The sequence below is a fragment of the Ursus maritimus genome, unplaced genomic scaffold (assembly GCF_017311325.1).
Source record: "Ursus maritimus isolate PB19 unplaced genomic scaffold, ASM1731132v1 scaffold_3, whole genome shotgun sequence".
NCBI lineage: Eukaryota > Metazoa > Chordata > Mammalia > Carnivora > Ursidae > Ursus > Ursus maritimus.
The window spans coordinates 44,469,364-44,481,411 of NW_024425563.1; the positions used below are offsets into that span (position 1 = coordinate 44,469,364).

The window sequence follows — 12,048 nt, forward strand, 5'->3', positions numbered from 1 at the left end:
GACTGAGAGCTAAAAGGGAGATGGTGGCAAGGGGCCCAGAGGGTGGAGGAATCCCTTAAGGAAACAGATTGACCCAGAATAAAATGGTGGTACTTTGTAAGAAATTTGGGATATAAGACAGAGGTTCAATTAATGGACACCTAATACGACTTCTACCCTGAGAACTGGTTCAGCCCCAGCCAGCACTTTGACCCATCTGGACACTGAACCCTGACCTTGTCTCAAATTAGCCTCTAATCCCAGTCTCAGAGGAAGCCCCTGCCCTGGCCACAGCCTGACTTGTAACCCGTTGCCCTAATCCAAGACCGATCCCTAATCCCAGCTATGGATTCCTCCTTCCTGAGCACACAGATCTCTGAAAATAGGCTTCACCTCAAAGAACCCAGAAGACCAGTAGGATTCTTTAAAACAGTAAAATCGAGCCCCCTGAGATACATTGGCTTTTGGAAACACAACTCCAAAGACCTGAGCTGAACTCCCGCTCGAAGTCCAGAGCAAGCTGACTCACCCTCGCTGTGTGCAAGGGTCTTCCGTCAGGAGGCAGCTCTGCTCCACCCTAGGTTCTCGAGAAAGAGAATCTGGAAGGAGGTCGACGGACCGGGGTTTAACCTGACCCAGAGGGTGGAGGAGGAGACATGGACCATGGCCAGAGGGTTGGGTGGAGTGACCGAGGAGGTGGTCCTGCTGGTGGTGGAGGTGGAGTGGCTGAGGGGATGCTGACCTTGACGATGGCAATCCAGGCGAATGTCTGTAAGCCCGGCAGTGGCCACCTACCCCTATGGGTCCCCCAGGTTCCCTTCCTTAACTACACTCCCCTACTTTCTGCCATCCCCTGTCTTGGCCTCAGCGTGGCTGGTTTTAGCGTCTTACAAGAGGTCATTGTTTTTCCTTAACAAGCCTGGCGCTTTCAAGGAAGAACTCTATACCAATTCAAGTAAGGAATACATCTGAGTCTTTGTGTGCTCCTGGCTCTTCTTTCAGCATCTCCAAGGTGGGGGGACAACTGTCTTCTTCCATCCGCTGCACAGAGGAACTGGAGGCTTCCTGCTTAAACACTGAACACGTCTGACACACGTACACACCGCTCACTCCCAGGAAAGTCAAGGGAGGCCTACCTAGAAGAGATGGATGGACCCCCCAACCCCTCAGCTGCAATCATGTGGACAGAGGAAGGAGAGACCGTAGGCCACATCCGTGAGGCCAGGATGTGAGGGCCTCAGGGAAAGATCCACTCGCCCCTTGACGGCTTTCCTTGTTGGGTGCCTTGCCCAGATCTCCCCACTGGGACTCATTCTGTTTGGGTGATAAGTGGGCATGTGCAGGCAGAGCACTCCTGTCTGCTGGGGAGAGGCCTGCCTGCTGATCTGGGTCCCAGTGCTGCTTCTCACCGACACTTCTGCCACCTACCCCCGCATTCACCTCTCAAGGAGGGCAGTGCTGGGACGTTTTGGTTAGGACACTTCTTCATTGCCACGCTGATCCTTTGCAATGCAAACCCTTTGGCATCCCGAGTCCACTTCTAAATGCTAGTGGCGTTGCCCAGTCATTGTGACATTAGAAACATTCCTATGCAGGGGACGCCTAGGCAGCTCAGTCAGTTAAGCGCCTGCTTTTGGCTCAGGTCTTGATCCTGGGGGCCTGGGATCGAGCCCCACATTGGGCTCCCTGCCCAGTGGGGAGCCTGCTTCTCCCTCTCCCTCTGCCCTCCCTTCCCGCTTGTGCTCTCTCTCTCTCTCAAATAAATAAAATCTTAAAAAAAAAAATTCCTATGCATTTCCAGCTGCCCACTCTCTACCCCTTGAGAACCATTTGGGGAGATTGTCTATGCAGGGCTTGCAAGGGGAACGGCCTCGAAGCTGTCTTGCCGACATCAGCCCACCACCCACCTCCAGGCTTTATGACAGAAGGCAAGAAGTTTAAATGGAAACCACTGAAGATATATGTGGGGGGTGAACGCGTGCTGATAAGAAGCATTATAGTCACCAGAAACCCCTTTGTGGACCTAGCCATCCAACGGAAGGGACAATAGCTATCACCACTATGACAAGGAGATAGTCCCACACCTCTGAGCTTCCTCAAGCAAAAGGGTCTTTCTTCTTTCTGCCACTCAGTCACTGTGGTCTTATTTCTAATCTTTGGTTGCCTCTAATTTTTGGTCTTATTTCTAAAATTTGGTTCCCCGATGTAAAATGTGAAGAATAACGAATGGCACGTTATCATGCCGTTAGGTTGTCACGAAGATTGAGCGTGTTTGAAGAGCTAGTGCCTAGGATGGTGTCTGGTGTGAGTGGGACCTCTGCAAGCAGTAGTGAGTACTACTTCGACTTCCCTGCCCCTCCCACTGCTGTCATGACTGATCCCCACGGGGCCTGGCATTCCGTAGACGCTCCATCTGTGTTTGCTGAGCTAGACTGCTTGTGGGTGTAGAGGGGTGCGCTGCTGCCAGGCGGGTGGGTGCACATTCCAGCCTTCCCGGGCTCACGGTGCGTGCTACTCAGAAGCTCAGCCTCCCTGCCAGGCTAGAGGGCTCTGAGCAAGCCGTTCCGACAAGGGAACTCGGTAGGGAGTTCTTCTGGTACTTCCCTCCCATTTCTCCCCCTCTAATGTAGAACACATTGCCAGGATGCCCTCCCACCCCTCGCCCCAAACGGCTGCCTTTCTGGTGGGCTTGACTTATGATAACCTTGGGTCAGGTGGAGAATCCCATGTCAACTGACTCAAATAGGACATCTGCCCAGAGTCCGTACTCATATGTCCAACAGCCTACTTGACATCCCAGCCCAGCATTTCCAACACTGAATGCAAGATCCTGTCCCAGTCTGCACCTGCTCCTGGGGCCCTATTTCCACAGAGGGCACCATATCCATCTCCTTGGTGAGCCAAAAACCTGGGAATCACTCCTCATACTTCTACAATCCTCAAGGTCCACCGGGGCAACCACCAGTTAGTAAGGGATGTCCTGTGGGCCGCCTGGCCCCAGGGGTGCAATGGTCCTGCCGTCCTGGAGCCTACAGTCAGATGGGTACACATGACCTAAGCAACGATCACACAAATAGCATAATACAACCTGTGATGCTGAACTGAAAGAATAGGGGGCCAGAAGCCTGGGACCAGGTGGCCTGATCTCATTCAAGGACTCAGGGGAGTTTCCAAGGCAAGTGTCAGTTTATCTTAGGTCTGAGTACAGGGGGGCAGGAGGGGTCAGACGGGGTGCAAAGGGGAGAATACTGCAGCAGCGAAAGCAGTAAGAGCAAAGGCCGTGAATAGAGCTGGAGCTGCCTGAGCTCAACCCACGGGCCTCAGGCCAGTGTGGCTGATGATGGACAGCAAGGGATAGAGGTTTGATGCGAGGCCAGAGGGCAGATCAGATCGTGAGGGTCTTGGGGGCTGATCAAGGGCCCATAAAGGCTGTGGGGCTTTATCCTAAGAGCAGTGGGAGGCTGCTGCACCGAAGACCAGGTCTCCTTTGCATTGAAATGAAATCACCCTGGATGCAAAGGAAAGACCAGGCTGGAGGGTGTGGGGAGACCAATGAGGAGGCTGTGGCAGTAGAGGAGGAAGGAGATTATGGTTTGGACTAAGGGAATGGTGGGAGAGGTCGAGAGAAGTGGGGGGACTGGAGACCATCTGAGGAGACGAACTCAGTAGGATGATGTTTCCCCGCTTCTCTTGCAGCTGAGTATGAGCCTGTGAGTAAATTCTGCTCAACGGGACATGAGCAGAAGGGATGTGAACAACGTCCAGTTTGTGCCCCCATGGGAGAGGCACGACCTCCCCTTCCCCTTTGCCCTTTCCCACTGGCTGGAGCGGGGACACGCTGGTCAGAGCGAGAGCACCATGTTGGATGAGAAGAAGGCTGCTTATGAAGGAGAGCACCTGATCGAGGAGGAGCCCAGGCCCCCCGTGGTTATGAAGCTGCCATGCCAGCCCGAGCTGCGCACCCAAGCTTTTGTGTGAGAAAGAGCGAAACTTCTATTCTGTCTGGACACCGCTATTTTGGGTCTCTCTGTGGTAGGTACTGAATCAGGAGCGGCAATTAGACACTAAGCACATGGACAAAAGAAGCAGAGCTGTCCTCAAGTCTCCAACTTAGGCTACCAGATGGAGCTGGTCAAGCTCCCCAAGACAGGGAGCCCCGAGGGAAAAGCAGGCTTCACGGTGGAGTGAGATGGGGTGTACAGATGATGAATTCGACTCAGGCAAGCCGAGTGGGAGGCATCCTAAGAGGAGACAAGAAGAGGCAGGTGGGGAGCTTGAAGGACAGGTGGCAGCTGGAAGAACGTGTGACCAGAGGGGGACTTGGTGGTTTCCAACCCTGACTGCACAAGAGGGGGCAACCAATTCTGAGAGCCTGGCCCATCCTCGACATTCTGATTTAGTAGGTCTGGGACAGGGCCGCCATCAGCTTTGGTTAAAAGCTCCCCAAGTGATCCTCGGGTGCAGGGTGGGGTGGAGGAAGCGCTGGCGTGGCCGTAACTGAAACCGCAGGAACGGATGAGATGCCTCAGGAAGAAGAGAATCAACCTGCAGTCCCTTCCCTGCAGTCCCTCCCCTGCAGTTCCTCCCGTGCCTCCTGGGCCAGAGAGGAGAGAGCAAATGACCCAGAGCACCCGCCCAGCTACCCCCATCACAGTCCTTACGTGGAGCATGGAGCGCAGTAAGGAGAGTCACTCAGGAGTGACAGGACTTCAGAGCAAAAAAACTGATTATTTTCCCTCCTTCTCTCCCTCCCCCCTCCCTCCTTCCAGGGTCTCCCTGCCTGTCACTCCTTAGTCACTTAGGAAGCTGTGCTGGCCAGAGCCTGCTCCCAAGGGGCTCCCCCTTCCCTCCTGGGAGGGAGCCCCCTTGCCCAGGACAACTCCAGCCGCTGTCACTGCAGCCAGGTGTCCTCTCTGCAAGTGCCAGGCCAGCCTGCACTGGGAGCGCATGCGCACACACAAGTGAACCCTCGGGACATCAGCCACTTCTTCTCTTTCTAGCCATTTTGTTTCTCTAGGCCTCAAATTGCTCATCTGTAAAACAGGATAGCTATCCTGTACTCAACCCTACCAACGCGCCATGTTTTTTGGTGAGTACCTAAGTGGTCATTAATGAACCTGTAAGAATTTACGAAGTGCCTTTTATCTGCCCAATATCTCTTGTTCAGGTCAGGTGCAAGGAAGAGCCAGGAAGGGAGGCAGAGAGAGAAGAGGCCCATAAATCCCTTACAGAAGAACATGCCTGACATAAGTGAAAGCCTAGGAGGAAAAAAGCCCGTAGCATTTGGGTCAGGAGGAGCCCACGGTTTATGAGGGTAGAGGTCAGTGGGAATGGGAGAGTACAGGAAGGCTCTCCAGAGGAGGGCCCCAGACCCAGCATTTCCTCAAGAACAATCATTTTCATCCCTCCACTGCATCTGCACAGCACAGGACCAATGTCTGTTCGGGAAGGTCAAAGTGGAAGGTGGCCGGGGTCAGCCAGATCCGGCCTGAATGTCCACACTGCCACACTCTGATTATGGGACCCTGGGGGAGTTGTGAAGCACTTACCCTTTCTGAGGCTGCGTCTTCATGACTTAGCATAAAACCTAGAACATAGCAGTGGGTAACAGTAAATAATAGCTACATTTGCTGTCAACAGGATTTTACCAAATTCTGTTGAAATACTATGAAAAGTGCCTGACCTGGAGGATGTATTCAGTGCATACTGCTTCCCTTTCTTCCTTCAAGTTTAACCCAGTAAAGCTTCAGTGCGTTGCAAGTGTAGAGGGTGAGAACCGCCAATGCTTGGTAAGGGTGAGGTCTCTGCCCGTGTTATGGGCCGGCGGGGGAAAGGGTTTCGAGAACCAGTACCCATCGTGACCATCTACGAAGTGGGAAGTCAGTTACTCTGCCCGGGGTTACTCGGGCCAGGAGCAGATGCGAAAGGTCGGACACAGGACCAGGGACTAATATCCACAGCCTGCGGGTAGGGGAGGACCCCAGGGGCAAGAGGTCAGTGGCAGTGGGATGGGGTGGGGTAGGGGGGCAAAGGAAGGCCTACCAGACAATGTTTCTTGGATGGGTGGATAGATAAATGGATGGAATCCTAGAGCACCTGGCTGGGACTAGAAGATATGACAGACTTGGATAATCTGATGCTGAGCCCCTACCCTGAGGCTAATAGATCCTCCCACCCCTATCTGGGGCTCCTGTTGCTGCCCGGGGCCAGGATGGCCCAGTCTGCTGTGTGGAGTTGCTCTTCCAATGCCAGCTATGGGGCCACCACCCAGAGCCCTGAGTTGGAGGGTTTTCCCAGGGCTGGCTGCAACCTCAGCCCACAGTCGCCCACTGGGACATGTTGGCAGGGCCTGAGTACTTGAAGGAGTTCTCCACGTACCCTACCCCAAAGCCCTGCTCTTCCCACTTTCTCCTTGCGTTTCTTCTCTTTCTGATCCATCAAATGATAAAGTAAGGCCCCAAACTGCAGCCATGTCTTCTTGCAGCCTGCCACCTCCCTCCAGGGCACGCCCTGCCTTTCTTCCCCCAGCACCTATAACCTGCCTTCTCAGTGTCCCAGTGGTGCGAAGCCCAGTCACGGTGGTGAAGTGCCCTTGGTGGAATCCTGGGGTTCTCAGAGGAGAAGAAGTCCGCTAGAGTGCAGTATCCCTGAGGCCCTCTCTGGCAAGATGGCTTCCAAAGATCCCGGCCAGTGAGCTTGCTCACGGGGCTGCAGGCTGAGCCTTGTCTCAGTGGTGGCTGAGGGAGGTAAGGGGGCATAGCTGCTCCTTGGTGGATCTGGGGCTCTGGGCACTAGTAGTTGAGGCTTCAGAAAGTTCTGGCATACAGATAGAGCTCTACTAACATTTGTGGTATAAATTATACCCAGAAGGGAGTTTAAACACCATCAATCCAACCCCCCTCATTTTGAGACTGAGCCATGCAGTCATGGGGAGTAGACCATGGATCCCCCCTGTCCCTGCATTAGTCAGTTCTCTTCCCACATTATGCTCAGGGTCACAAAGCTCAGCTGGTCTTGCCAGCTTCTCCTCTGGCAGGACACGAGCTTCTCAGCTGGCCATCAACAAATCCACTCTAGGTGTTAGCTTCTGACTGTGCCCTGAAGGCTCCCTCCTGCTGAGGACTCCCCAGTGACTGAGTGGCCAGCCTCGCAGCCCCGAAGGTATGAACTGTGGTTGGCGGAATCTCAGACAGAGGCCCTCCTTGTTAACGTTAGCCCCCTCCGCCGCTGCCCGGCCAGCCCCTGTGAGCGTGAGCAACGCCGCAATATCCCGGCCACTCAGGAGAAGCTAACACAATCGGATTGCAGAAATCCATGAAAAAGAATGGATTTTCTTACTGCGCTCTGAGGCTTTAATTTCCTGTGTTTGCCCCCAAAGGGCTTTTTCATCGACAAAGCACTTGGTTCTGTGGGCAGTGCGGTTGAAGAGAAGCTGCTGATGGAGAAATTAGCGATGGGGGACGTGCCAGGGCTGGTGCGCGGGGACGACAGCTCTGAGGAAGTGGTAGGAGAGCCAAGACCAGGCCTGGGCGAGGGGCAGGAGTACCCCAAATGGCCAAGGGTGAACAGACTGAGAACAGAAGCCAGGTTGAGCTGCAGTCAGGAGCCAGGTGGCAGAGAGCAAGTTGCCAAGCCAGAAACAAGTGCTCTTGAGAACAGATTCCTGGAGACAGAGAGCTTTCTAATCAGCTGAGAGAAACAGTGGGAGTTAGGGAGGGGGGCCAGCTGGAAGCTGCTAGAGCAAGGCAAGACGCAAGAGGCTCAGATCGGAGTTTCTACCTAAAGCTCCCCCTGTGTCCTGAACCCCAAACTGCCCAAGCCCTGAGCTGAATCTGTGGGGTGTTGCAGGGAGGAGAAACTTCTCCTCTAGGCAAAGGAAGAAGGAATAGGCTGGGGAAGAGGGGGCTTATGGGTTAGGGGGGAAGGGTGGGAAGCGAGAAGCATTTTTCTATCTTCAGCCATAAGAAGGATGTGTATGAGGGGGTCTGCTCCGCTCAGCTACAAAGAACTGTAGGCTCACTTTGAGGCAGTTAGGATTGCAGTCAGACATAGGGAAGAACTTCCTGACTATCAAATGAAATAAGCCACCCACATCCCTGGGCCTTCCTCTCACCTTAGCTGGGGCCTCTGGACACGGTCCTTCCCCCACTTTTTGGAACCAGGGATGCCTAGTTCCAGGGACTCGGCATGAACCTGGGCAGCCTGGAAGGCTCCAGCCCAGACGTCCTTCCTTGGGCCAGTGAGTTCTCCTGGTATCTTGTTCCAACCAGCTGTCTAAAGAGTCTGAAAACTGACCCCACCCTCCTTCCTAAGACATCTTCTCCTGCCTCGTTTTCCTTTTGCACCATTGCACCACCGGCTTCTCTCTCAGCCTCCCATTCAGCTTCCTTCTCCGTGGCTCACCCTCTAAATGTTGGTGTGTTCCAGGGCTCCATCCCGAGCAACCTTCTCTTCAACATCTCTATTATCTCTGGGTGATAAAATCATCCCCATGTCCTTAAATTTGACCTGCTACTAACCCCCAAGTGTCTATCTCCACCCCAAAGGCCCCCCTGCAAACCCTACTACCTTCTTGACGTCTCTAGTTGGATGTCTACAGTCATCTCGAACTTGGCAGGACCAGCACAGGGAACACTTGGCCTTCCTCCTCCGGCTTCCTCATCTCCATAAATGGCATCACCCCCACCTGCTGTTCAAAGCAAAGCCTAGTGAGCATTCTTGATTCCTTCCCTTCCCACTTCCCCGTGCCCACCCACCAGTGAGTCCTGTGGAGCCCATGGGGGTCCTGAATCATCCCACTTCTGTCCAACTCTATCCTTTCCACCACAACGCAACTGTCATCTTCATGGGGCCTGGTTAAGCACCCAGATTCTGGAGCCGGCTCTACCCTTACTCCTTGTGTGGCCTTGGGCAACCTAGTTAACGTCTCTGGGCCACAGCTTCCTCACATGAAAGGGGAGATAACAATATCTCCCTCATGAAGTTGTTGTGGAAATTAAGTCAAGTGACGTGTATAGAAAAAGAGTACTCGGCACCTAGGAAGCATGTGACCAACATTATCACTGAGCCCCGTCCAACAGAAACAAACGTGAGCTACAAATGAAAGCCGTCTGTGTGACTTAAACTTTCCTAGGTTTTAAATTTAATTTTAAAAAAATGAGAAGAAGCAAGTGGAGTTCATTTTAATGGAACATTTTATCTCACCCAACCTATCACAACTTTTAACAATTCTAACACGCAGTCAATATAAAATATGAATGTTTTACATCATTTGTATTATCCCGAGTCTGGAATGCGGTGTGGGGTTTACATTCACAGCGCATCCCAATGGGGACCAGTCACATCTGAATGTTCAGAAACCCCCTGAGGCCAGTGGCCACCGCATTGGCCAGCGCAGGTCCATTCGTCCTCTACAGTGGAGTTTCTTAACCTCTGCACCACTGACATTCTGGGCAAGTGCTGGAAACAGAATTTGAACCCAGAGTATATATAGAAAGAGCTAGATGTGAGTACAGTGTGACCCTGGGTTATTCAAAAAGAACAGCAGCCCTGGGGAACACCAACATTTAGACCAGGGTTTCACAACTCCACCCACAACGGACATTTCGGATGCGATAATTCTTCTTTGTGGGGCTGTCCTGTGGACGGTAAGATGTTTAGCCGTGTCCCTGGCCTCACCTCACTGGGTTCCGGTAGCACCCACTTCTACCCCTAGTCAGAATTGTCAAATACGCTGGGATGGGGGGGTCACTCCTGTTGAGATGCACTGTTCTTGAGTGTTCTCTGTTTAGACTCCTCTCCTGGCTTCTCACTGCACTAAGAACAAAGTCCAAACTCCTCACTGTGGTTGGCAGGGTCCGCAGATCTGGCCTCTGTCCGCTAAGTGCTTCTCCTCCTCTCTCCTTGGCGCCCACCACACTCCCGTCTTCCCAGCCTCCTTGCACTTTCTGAACAGGCCAAATTCTGTCTCTCTGTGGGGGCTTGGCCCAGCTGTTCCCTCTACTTGCCATGCTTTTCCCCTTGACCTTCGCTCTGCTGATTCCTTCTCACTCAGGCCTCAGCTTAAGGCTCAGTGGGGCCTTCAGCCTTATCCACCCATCCCCGATCTATTACGGCCCTTCACTCACTATCCCTCTGCAGGATGCAAGCCTCTGCATGCCCCGATTGTTTTTAGGTTACTCATGACTGTCTCTGCCCTGCAAAACATAAGCTCCAGGACCACAGAGACCTTGTCTCTCTTGAGGATCACTGTGCTCCCAACATCCAGAACAGCACCAGGCAACGAGTAGGTGTTCTCAATTAGTGCTTGTGGAAGGAATCCATCCCCTTTCTGCCCTGGCATCCGGCCCCAGCTCAGAGGCACCAAAGCCTCCCCCACCCTCTGTGCCAGCAATCTCCCTTGATTCCCCGGTGCGCTGGTCAGAGTTGCTGCCTCTCTGATTTCTGCCTGGCAGGCCTCGATGGACAGCAAGTCAGGTCAGCCCCGTGCAACGGCCATCTGCGGAGGTGATGAGGGACTGAAATCCACGCGCTGTGGGGCCATGTCTGCCCAGAGAGGGTGTCTTTTTCCAGTTCACACAGAAGAGTCATGGGGGCTGACAGCATCCTTGTCTATGTGGCCACCTGATGCGGCCAGCAGCCCAGTCTCAGTGGAACTCCCCACCATAGCAATGGTCCCTTCTGGTGCCCTAGGCCTGGTGGGCTTCTGGGGGCCCAGCCTGAATGGGGAATGCCTGGATCTTTCCTCCAGACCTGGGAATACCCTGGAGGTGGGACAGCACCCATTTCTCCAGCACCTCTGAGAGCTCTCCCTGGATCTCAGCTCTTTACATAGAGAAGAAGAAATGCCCAGAATCTATCCTCCCTGCACACGCCGTGGGCCCCCCTCCCAGGGCCAGCTCCAGCTTCCACATCTCTCAGGACAGGGGCGGAATGCACTAAGGGCCTTAGTGCAAGAATGACTACAATTTAAGAAAGAACTGCCCAGCCATCAGAGCCTGCAAATCCTGGGAGCAGCGGAGGGAAAGGCTAACGGAGCCTCAGCTGGGGCATGGAGTGAAGAGGAGAGGGTGGCTTTAGGATCTTGGAGCAAATGATCCTGGAGACTTTGCCTAATAAATGCCCTTGAGAGAAGCACCCTCCCAAAGACTGTTCAGAGCCCGTTCCACAGGCCTCTGACCCTCTGACGTCTTGGCTGGGCCTCTGTCTCAGGCCATTAGAGTTTGGAGGGCTAGAGATCACCTCCCATTCCTTTGATATCTGGAGAAACTGAGGTCCAGAGCAGTGAGATTCCATATGGAGTGTTCTGAAAGCAGGGGTCACTGAGAGGGCAGGACTAAGAGGGTGAGGTGGGGTGGGGGGGAAGCACGGCCAGGGCCTCTGAGCTTCTTTCCCAGGACCCCTGGCTCCCGCGCTCCCTCCTCCCGACCCTACTCAGCTCTTATCTGATTTGCTCCCTGTGACAGCTGGGGAGGCTGGGCCTTGCCCCCGCTCCTGCCATCAGCCATCTCCGTGTGGCACTAAAGATATGCACAGGAGCCAGGCCTCGGCGGGCGAGCTTGGCAGGCACTCGGCGTTGCCTGGGAGACCACGAAGGAGGAAAGCTGCTCCACACGGCTACCGAGGGCCAGATGGCTAGTGGTCTCAGAGGTGCCTCTCGTGGGGGCCACCGCCTTGTATGCATCTTGCTGGGGTCTTCTAGACACCCACAAGGCAGATTGGGAAAACTGAGGCGCCGAGCGGGGGAGGGCCTGACACACTGAGGGTCAGTGGCAAGGAACAAAGGACGGAGCCGGGGCGCGGGAACTGGAACACACAGCCAGGGGGCATATTGTCTCCATGGCCAGGTCTCCCCCAGGCCCCTCTGGAAAGACCTCAGGTGCTGCAAAGGCCAGTACTACCCCTTGCTCTCTGGAGGAGCTGGAACGTGCAGCCACAGAGTCAGAGGAAAGCTCCCGGCCCTGTTGCCCTGGAAGTGGATAAGCAAACCCTGGGACCAGAGCTGGGCTCCGTGCTGGGCTCTGGCTGGGGAGCCAGAGGAGGGGTGCAGGGGGCAGGGGGTAGTGAAGC

At 54.2% G+C, this 12,048-nt stretch overlaps 1 protein-coding gene across 4 annotated transcripts in view; it reads right to left on the reverse strand.

Moving 5' to 3' along the window:
• ADCYAP1R1 (ADCYAP receptor type I) overlaps window positions 1-8,981 on the reverse strand; it is a 74,856-nt gene extending 65,875 nt beyond the window's left edge. The window contains exons 1-6 of one of the 4 annotated variants that reach the window (XR_005838539.1): window positions 8,779-8,963; window positions 8,548-8,668; window positions 8,093-8,449; window positions 5,663-5,844; window positions 5,529-5,566; window positions 3,147-4,220 (exon numbers count right to left, since the gene is read on the reverse strand). The gene's annotated coding sequence lies outside the window, so the exon portion shown is untranslated. Of the gene's footprint in view, window positions 1-3,146; window positions 4,221-5,528; window positions 5,567-5,662; window positions 5,845-8,092; window positions 8,450-8,547; window positions 8,669-8,778 lie in introns of those variants that run through there. The other 3 variants (XR_005838540.1, XM_040644121.1, XR_005838538.1) reach the window with 3 other exon arrangements.
• Between the last annotated feature and the right edge of the window lie 3,067 nt (window positions 8,982-12,048).